The 8,921-nt window shown below is 41.7% G+C and overlaps 1 non-coding gene across 1 annotated transcript; it reads right to left on the reverse strand.

Moving 5' to 3' along the window:
* Positions 1-1,150: 1,150 nt before the first annotated feature.
* TRNAS-UGA lies at positions 1,151-1,232 on the reverse strand. Its single transcript has one exon. It is a non-coding gene; the product is annotated as a tRNA-Ser (tRNA).
* Between the last annotated feature and the right edge of the window lie 7,689 nt (positions 1,233-8,921).

Genomic DNA, 8,921 nt, shown 5'->3' on the forward strand with positions numbered 1-8,921 from the left:
TTCAGGGATCACTAAGGGCAGCAGGCCAGGGCTGCAGTTGGAGTTTGTAATTGTTGGGCAGCACTGAAGCCTGCACCAGACTGATTTTGGATGCTGGCTGACCTACCTTATTCCTGCTCCATTTTCCAAGAATGACTTTGTAGCCTTCCTGGCAATTCTATGAACTTTCCAATACCTTTCCAGTAAGTTTCATTAAGTTTCTGCTTAAATCAGCCTCAGTCTGTTTTTACTGCGAACAGATATCAGATGCAGCTTCCCTCCGCCCCACCATCATATGCCAGAAAAACTCAGTTTTCCTTCAAGTGTCACCTTCTGGGTGAAGTAGTCCTGCCATAGAGTGGCTAGTGGATTCGAACCACTGACCTTTTGGTTAGTAGCCAAATGCTTTAGCCACTACACCACCAGAGCTCCTTCAGACTGATTCAGAAGTCCCTTTTTTATTCACCCATTTCTCTATTACAGCAAGAAGCACATTATACAATGTCTGCCTGTTTACCTCTCTTCACTCTAAATTCCCTGAGAGTGTATAAAGGGAAGGTGTTTTCTAGCCTCTGTACCCCTGCCTAGCATGGGTGAAGAAATAATCAAATATGAGTCAGTACACATCTCCGCACTACACCCCTAGAATGTCAGAAAATGGGGGTCTTCAACTTCCCATTCCCCTTCTGAGGCGCACTAACCCTTGCCTTACTCACCACCCACTGCCCATTTGTTTTCAGGCCATGAAAGTCTGAAATTCTGCCAATATTTATATTCATTTTATTTTACGCACTTGGTTTTAAACCGACTACCAAAATTAAGGCATTTGGCTTCTAACCAGAAGGTTGGCGGTTCAAGGCCACCAGCTGTTCTGCGGGAGGAAGATGAGGCAATCTACTTCCCAAAGATTTACAGCCTTTGAAACCCAATGGGCGTCACTATGAGTCAGAATCATCTCGATGGCAGTGGGTTTCTTTTTCACCCGCCTGAGTCATGGGAAGATTTTTCCCGTTGGAGGAAGTAGGGCATGTTGCGGCACTGGTTTACATTTCTTTGCAAGAAACTCGCGGTAAACTTCATAGGCTCGACTTTTAGCCGGATACAACAGAAAGAGTAACATTATCGTTAGGCGAATTCTAGTTTTTTAAAAAAAAAAAAAAGTGCCGGTTTTCGCAGCGAGCAGGGTTCGAACCTGCGCGGGGAGACCCCATTGGATTTCAAGTCCAACGCCTTAACCACTCGGCCATCGCTGCCACGGGAAGCTGAGATAGGCGGAGACGCTTTAGTGCATCAACCACTGCGCGCGCCAGGCATTAGATGGGCGGAGCCTGCAGCCGCCGTGAGCTCCGTTGAGTGAAAGGCGGCCCACCATAAGGGCTGTAAAACCCCGCTAAAGTAGGGGAATTCAGACCCTAGAAGCCCCTCCCTTCCCTGAGCTCTGAAAATCACAGTCTTTCCCAGCTTCAGGTTGCTGAACCGAGTTTTGCCCGCCCGTTTCTTCCTTAGGTCTATGAGAACGCTGTGAAACAAGTATCTTTTCTGTTCTGTACTGCAGGCCCGCGCTCCCGAAAATTTCTACACAACCTCTTTTTTTTTTTTTTTAAACCCTCCGCGAGAAGTGTCTCCCGCGGCGTTTTCCAGGGTGGCGGATAGCCTTGAGCACTACTCAGGAGGAACGGGGGTGGGGGGAAGCAGACCGTGAGGATTCTAGTAAAGAAAGTAGTGCTTTGAAGGCTTGCTTCAGCCCAAGCAGGCACCTCCCACACTTCTCCTCAACAATGATTCCTTCTTTGCTGAGCCCTACTGGGATAGATAAGTCCCCCAAGTGTGACCCTCAGCGCTCTCGGGGGATGGGGAGCCTTGGAGGCGGTTTGAGAACTAAGTTCTGGGCATTAGGCCTGCAACCATTACTTGTAGGTGCCATTCATTTCCTACCCTCCTACCTGTGTTACAGCTACTGCGCTAGGTGCTTTACTCACGTTATCTCTTTAAAGCTCTTAGAACCATGAGGTCTGTACCATCTTCACCACTTTACAGACGAGGGAACTGAGAAATCTGAAGAGAGCCCGCGTGTTGGCACAGCGGATGCCTTGGCACATGCGCAGCTCCGACCCGCAGCATGTGGCGTCCCGCTAGCAGCAAATTCTAGCAGTTGAAACATTCGCTGGAAGCTTTGGAAAATAGCAGAGGGCTTTTTACTGGTTTAAATTCCCTAAACTGTTCATGAAATTTCACCCGTCCTTCTCACTTTGGTACGTTCATAATAAGGTAGGAAGGCAAATCCTTGACCTTTGGAAGCCCTAATGTTAAGTAGCCTCAAGTTACAGTTCTGTTAATTTTATTGGGACTTTAAAATAGCATTTCACTTAAAGTATGTTAAAAGTGTTTAAACCATTTAATTGTGGAAGGGATAAAATTCCTGAGAATTTTGGGAATAAACTTTAACTTGAGATACTGGTTTTAGGAATTGTATCTTTTTTCTTTAGATTTTAAATGGGCTGAGCTCCAAGAGTGGCCCCTGTTCTCTGTGCATACTAAATGGGAACAAAGTTATTCCTGACTCCAGCATAAGTTTTATCATATCTGAATTTGACTTACACTCTTCCAAGAATAAATAAATTACTGCCTTTTCACCTTGTTTTCAGATTCTACATGTGCTGAGGTAACCTAATCAACTAATTTTACAATTGTGTCTTGATCTTGAAATTCTTTTTTATTCTTTCCTTCCCTGCAGTTGAGTGATGATAATGTTTAGTGAAAGTTCTTTCTTTCTAACTCCTTTCTCTCTCTCACTCTTTTTAGTTAAAGAATTTACTTGTTTAAAAGCTTGAACAGTAGTGGGAATTGATTATGGTCAGATTTTTTTTTTTTTCTTTTGAGGGGAAGCAATACTACAGAGGAAGAGAATCTTATTAGAGTTAATGTATTTGGTGAAAATGATTGTAATTAAAATTTGTTTGCAACATTTCAAAAGTTAGTTACCTATGTTTAACATTTAATTTTCAGCTTGAGTTAATGTAGGCTTAAAAAATGATAATCATTTTATTTATTTATTTTTGCTCACTGATCCTGTTGCTAAAATGTGCCAAGAGATCAAGATTATTATGTTGTTGTTGTGTTTGCCATGGAGTCGGCCCCGACTCATAGTGACCTCTCCTTGGGTTTCCGAGGCAGTATCACTACGGAAGTAGGATTGCCCAACCTTCCTTCCAAGGAGTGGCTGGTGGGTTTGAACCGCCAGCCTTCTGGTGAGCAGTCAAGTGCCTTAGGCATTATGCTACCAGAGCTCCTCAAGATTATTATAGACTTTTTTAAATAAAAAGTGTGTATTTCCAAGTGAATTATTTTAATCCTAAATCTTTAACATTACCATTTAATGCAGTGGTAAATTAGAGGAAATGAAATAAAATAGTTACAACAGAAAATAATGTAATTCATGACAATAACACCATAAAACATTGGTTTTGGACAATTAGCGTTTTAGTTTGTGAAGGTCCCTGGGCGATTGACTGCCTTCCCCTCCCACTCCGGGTTTTTGTTTCTACAGGCAGTATTCTTCAGTGATTTTTTAACTGAGCTAAGCCCCTTTCAGAGGTGGAATACTGAGAGGGACAGGGCATGTGGTAGGGAGCAGTATGACATTTCTTTGTTCTTAAGTAACAAATCAATGATTTATTTTGAATTATTTGTCTGATGGGCTTTTTATTTTTCTTTTTTGGCATTTTATGAAATCATAGAATTTTAATGCTAAAAGTGCTTTCATTTGCAGACAGGAAATTACTGAACTACCGTTTGGGAGAGACTTCCCCAAGGTCACAAAGAAAATTTAGGACGTTATTGTCTCACACTAGCTCAGTGTTCTTGTTATATTTTGTTGATTTTATATATTTTCTGTTAGTCTCTGGTACCCACTGACTGTAGTTGCGTCCGACTAGTAGCAACCCTATAGGATAGAGTAGAACTGTTCCATAGGGTTTCCAAGGCTGTGAATCTTTATGGAAGCAGACTGCCGTATCTTTCATCCTTGGAGTGTCTGGTAGGCTCTAACTGCAGACTTTTGGGTTTGCAACTGAGTGCTTTAACCACTGTGCCACCAGAGTTCCTTGTTTCTGGCGCAGCAACATGTAAATAAAAAAGTATATGTATAGCAGCAGACAAGGCCAAAAATAGATGAGAGTTGTGAGTTGCATGTTGGGGGCCTATGAAGTATCAGATAGTGACCATTTTGTGGTGGATAATTTTTGGTTTTCTTTACCTCAGTTGCGTTGGGAGAAGACCTTTCCCCATTGTATGTTGTCTCACTGGGGCTATTAATCAAGGTACCCAGGTCTCCTCTGGCCAAGGGGTGGGCATGTGAGTTGTATTAGCTTTCTATTGCCGCATAACAAATTACCACAAATTTAGGCTGAAATCCAGGTGGTGATCAGGGTTGCAATCTCAGGGTCCTCTTCCAGGCTCACTAGATGTTGGCAGAATTAAGTTCCTTGTGGTTGTAGGACTTGTGGCTGTCAGTATGGACCATTCGTAGCTCTTAGAGGCTGTCCACTGTTCTGTTCCATGTGGACATCTCCACAACCTTATTAAGCTAAGCCCCTTTCAGAGGCAGACTGCTGGGAAGGACAGGGCATGTGTTTGCTCCTTCAAATGCAAACCAAAAACCAAACCAAACTCACTGCCGTTGAGTCGGATCCAACTCATAGCAACCCCTCTTTGGGTTTCTGTATCACTACAGAAGTAGATCGCCTTATCTTCCTTCCAAGGAGAGGCTGGTGGGTTTAAATCACCAGCCTTCTGGTTAGCAGTCAAGTGCCTTAGGTACTACGCCACCAGAGCTCCTAGCTTTAAAGTGTAGACATTTATTTTTGCATGGTTGTGGAGGCTGAAAGTCCAAATCAGGGAGTCAGCTGTGTTGATTCCTTCTGTGAGCCTCTCCCTAGTTACTGTTGTCTGCCAACAGTCTTTGGTTCCTTTGCTTATAAAGGATCCTCACATGGCACTTGTCTTCCCTCCTTGTGGGCCTCTGTGTCTAAACTCAAAACCAGGCTCATTGCCATCGAGTTGATTCCCACTCATAGCAACCCCCTTTGGGTTTCCGAGGTGGTAAATCTTTATGGAAGTAGATTGCCCAGTCTTCTGTGTCTAATAAGCTCTTTTTATAGCTCAGAAATGATTAGATTTAGAACTCGCCTTAGCGTAGTGCGTAAGGCACTTGACTGCTAACCAGAAGGCTGGAGGTTCAAACCCACTAGCCACTCCTTGGAAGGAATGTTGGGCAATCTACTTCTGTAGTGATACCTCCTCAGTAACCCAAGGAGGGATCGCTGCTGAGTCGGGCCAACTCAATGGCACATAACAACAACAGCTATCAAGTATGGCCAATTAACATAACAAAGAAAACCCTATTCCAGACAGTAGGAGTTAGGATTCCAACACTTTTTTTTCTTTTGGAGGACACAACTTAATCCATTAACAGTAAGTTACAGGCATCATGAAAAATGGGTGTTTCACCAGTCTCTATCAGACCAGTAAGCCTGGTCTTCTTTTTTTTTTTTTTTTTTATATAATTTTGAGTTTTGTTACACATTTTTCCCCCACTTTATCCAGGATCTCATATTTTGATCCCTTTGTGAGTAGTTGACAGTGGTAGCCAGGCATCGCCAGTTCTTCTGTTCTCATGGTCATGTAGGCCAAGGCTCGCATAGTCCACTAGTCCCTTAGACTAATTGTTGCTATGTGTCTTCGGTTTTCTTCATTCTGCTTTGCTCCGGATGACAAGAGGATACATCTAGATGGCTGTTGGAAATTTTTAAGATCCCAGTCACTGCTCACCAAAGTAGGATGTAGAACAATGTTTTTGTGTAGTATAGCAGTTGAGCTTGATGTCCCCCAAGACTACATACTATTTTAAAATCTGCTCTTCTCATTTACCCTATCTTGAATATCTTTCTATGTTGATACATGTATGCATAGTCAGTTACATCATTATTTTAATGCCTATGTGATATACTGTTGCATGTATGTACATAGTTTTTTTTTTTGAAATAATTCTGTTGGAGGACATTTAGATTATTTCTGATTTTTTATGATTTTAGTCTATGTTGCTTGCTCCCTTCAAGTACTTGTCTGGTTATTTCCTTGGGAAAAACCCCAAATGTGTAGTTTCTGCTCAAATTATGTATTTTTTAGAAAGGATTTTAGTATTTACTGCCACATTGTCCTTCAGAGATGTTTTCTTAATTTGTATTCACACAGACTGTGACTACACACCACACTATTATCTGCTTCTCTATACTCTTGAACCTCTTGTCATTCTTTAAAATCTTTGACAATAAGTAAGAAACAGTATCGTGTGTGTGTGTGTGTGTGTGTGTGATTTTGGTGAATGTTTACAGAGCAAATTTGTTTTCCATGTAACAGTTCATATACATTTTGTCTCATGACATTGATTGCAATCCCCACAATGTAACAGCAGCTTTCTTCCTACTTCCTCCCTGTGGGTTACCTTTGCCCCATGTTTTTCTTTCCTGTGCATTCTGCCTTCTGAGCTTATTGCTATGCAAATGCTGCCCATTTGATGTCTTACAGTTCATTGCTCTAAGAAGTGCTGTACCTCCATTGCATAACCTCCGTTGTATAATTGTTCATCTCATAGGCCTGTCATTTTGGATGAAAACTGAGCCACCAGCGTGAGTTCACTTCCATGCCTATCTTCTTGTTTTGATTAATTACTTAACTGTGTTATTTATCTTTTTATGTAATTGGTAAAATACTTCATCTTATTTTCTTCAGCTAGATTACTCACATATTTTAGGATTGTATATGCCTCGGAAACCCAAGGAGGGGTCGCTATGAGTCGGGGCCGACTTGACGGCACATAACAACAACAACATATGTCTCTGAGTCTTAGGTTTCTTTGTATTTTTCCTTCCTAGAGCTTTGCCTTGGGTTGGCACTCAATAAAATTTGCCATTTTGATTTGAATTTCTAGCAGCAGCAGATTCTTCGACTCTCAATTCCAGACGCAGAACATGTGATATGATTGTTGATCTTTCAGTCTTCATCTGCACACTGTGATCACAATCAGGAGTTTCATCTTTACTGGGTTCTTAGCTTTATATTAAAAAAATTAAGTCAGTTAATTTTAATTAATTAAAATAGAGTTAATATTTGAACAGTGGTTAAGGGAATCTTAATTGATTGACTAGAAAAAGGGAAAGGGGAAGGATTATTTAATAAGATCTTAAGTCTGTAAGTGAATATTACATAGAATATGTTGTTGTTATGTGCTGTTGAGTCGGACCCGACTCATAGTGACCCCTCCTTGGGTTTCCGAGGCAGTATCACTACAGAAGTAGATTGCTCCATCTTCCTTCCGAGGAGTGGCCGGTAGGTTTGAACCGCCAGCCTTCTGGTTAACAGTCAAGTGCCTTAGGCACTACGTTATATAGAAGGGACTTAAAACTGTTTCTGGAAGAATACAAGCTAGACTTAGACAACAACAAAACCCAGTGTGGTAGTTATGAGACATTAACATACATTTCTTGGGCAGATAAGATTATTTTGGAAATCTACCTTCCTTTGAATGGTTCAGGCATGTCCTTTTCCTGGAGAAGGTAACTAACTTCCTGAAGGCTAGGTATGGTGGCTGCTGCTTTTTTTTTTTTTAAATCTCTTAGGGCCAGAGACAGATTTACATCTGGCCACCAGGGGGCTGTCCAGAATGTCCATTTATTCTCACTGCTGTGGAGTCACATCTGACCTCTTCTTCCTTGTGTTTTCCAGGCGATATCACTGCAGAAGTAGATTGCGCCATCTTCCTTCTCAGGAGTGGCTGGTGGGCTTGAACCGCCAGCCTTCTGGTTAGCAGTCAAATACCTTAGGCACTATGCCACCAGAGCTCAAACATGAATGGAAATGTAATGGGATGGAGAAAGTTGAGTTTTCCAGAACATCTCTCAGGAAGGGGGAATAATAGTGGGAAGGAGTAAGAGTGGCGGAGGGGTTAGTGTTTGGGGTATTTGTGGGGAAGTTGTATGATACTTTCAAGGGAACATGCTCTGGTAGCAAAAAATGTTGCCAAACTATTTTCTATGGAAGGTGTGTCCAGTTACTTAACTTCTAAGGAAGGTGAGTTCAGCACTAATCTTTTGCCAAGTGCTGAGTACTGAAGGGACAGAACTGAACTGATTTGAGTGACTGAGCCTTTTGGTGTCCCATCAGTATTTCTCCTTGTGCTCCTTCTCCAAGCAGAGGCTAGCCTCTTCCCTAAATTAATGTTGAATAAAGGTCCTGATGTGAGATAATAGTTATGATCTATGGATATGAGAGTAGGCTGAAGGTGAAGGGTGAGGAATCTAGAATTCCATTTTAGATATATTATGTTTGAAAAACCTTTGACACATCCAAATGGATTTGTCATGATTTGATTTGGTACCCTCTTGGACAAAATCAATCAAGCCTTATGAATTAGAAGTAGCAACTTTTCAAAGATAATTTATGTGGGTCATTTCATTTTTTAGTCTCAGCTTTTCCAAAACCCAACTTTAACACTTATTTTTAAAATTAAAAATTTAAATATTTAGCTGTGTAATACAGGAAAATGGTTAACTCATAAGGAGCTCTGGTAGCATAGTGCCTAAGGCACTTGACTGGTAAGAGGAAGGTTGGTGGTTCAAACCCACCAGCCACTCCTTGGATGGAAGTTTGGGCAGTCTACCTCCGTAGTGATACTGCCTTGAAAACCCAAGGAGGGGTCGCTGTGAGTCAGGTCCGACTCGTACATAACAACGTTATAAGCATTTCTGCATTATTTGATTTTTTAAAAACCATGTTCCTGTGCTCCATAGCTACAGATTTACATTTTTCACTGTGAAATGGACAGTGGGAGACTGTGCACCTGCCACTGTCCCCGTTTCTGTGCATTTCCCCCATAATGCAGTTCC

The sequence above is a fragment of the Orycteropus afer genome, unplaced genomic scaffold (assembly GCF_000298275.1).
Source record: "Orycteropus afer afer isolate SDZICR_OR568_19922 unplaced genomic scaffold, OryAfe1.0 scaffold00070, whole genome shotgun sequence".
In the NCBI taxonomy this organism is placed as follows: Eukaryota; Metazoa; Chordata; class Mammalia; order Tubulidentata; family Orycteropodidae; genus Orycteropus; species Orycteropus afer.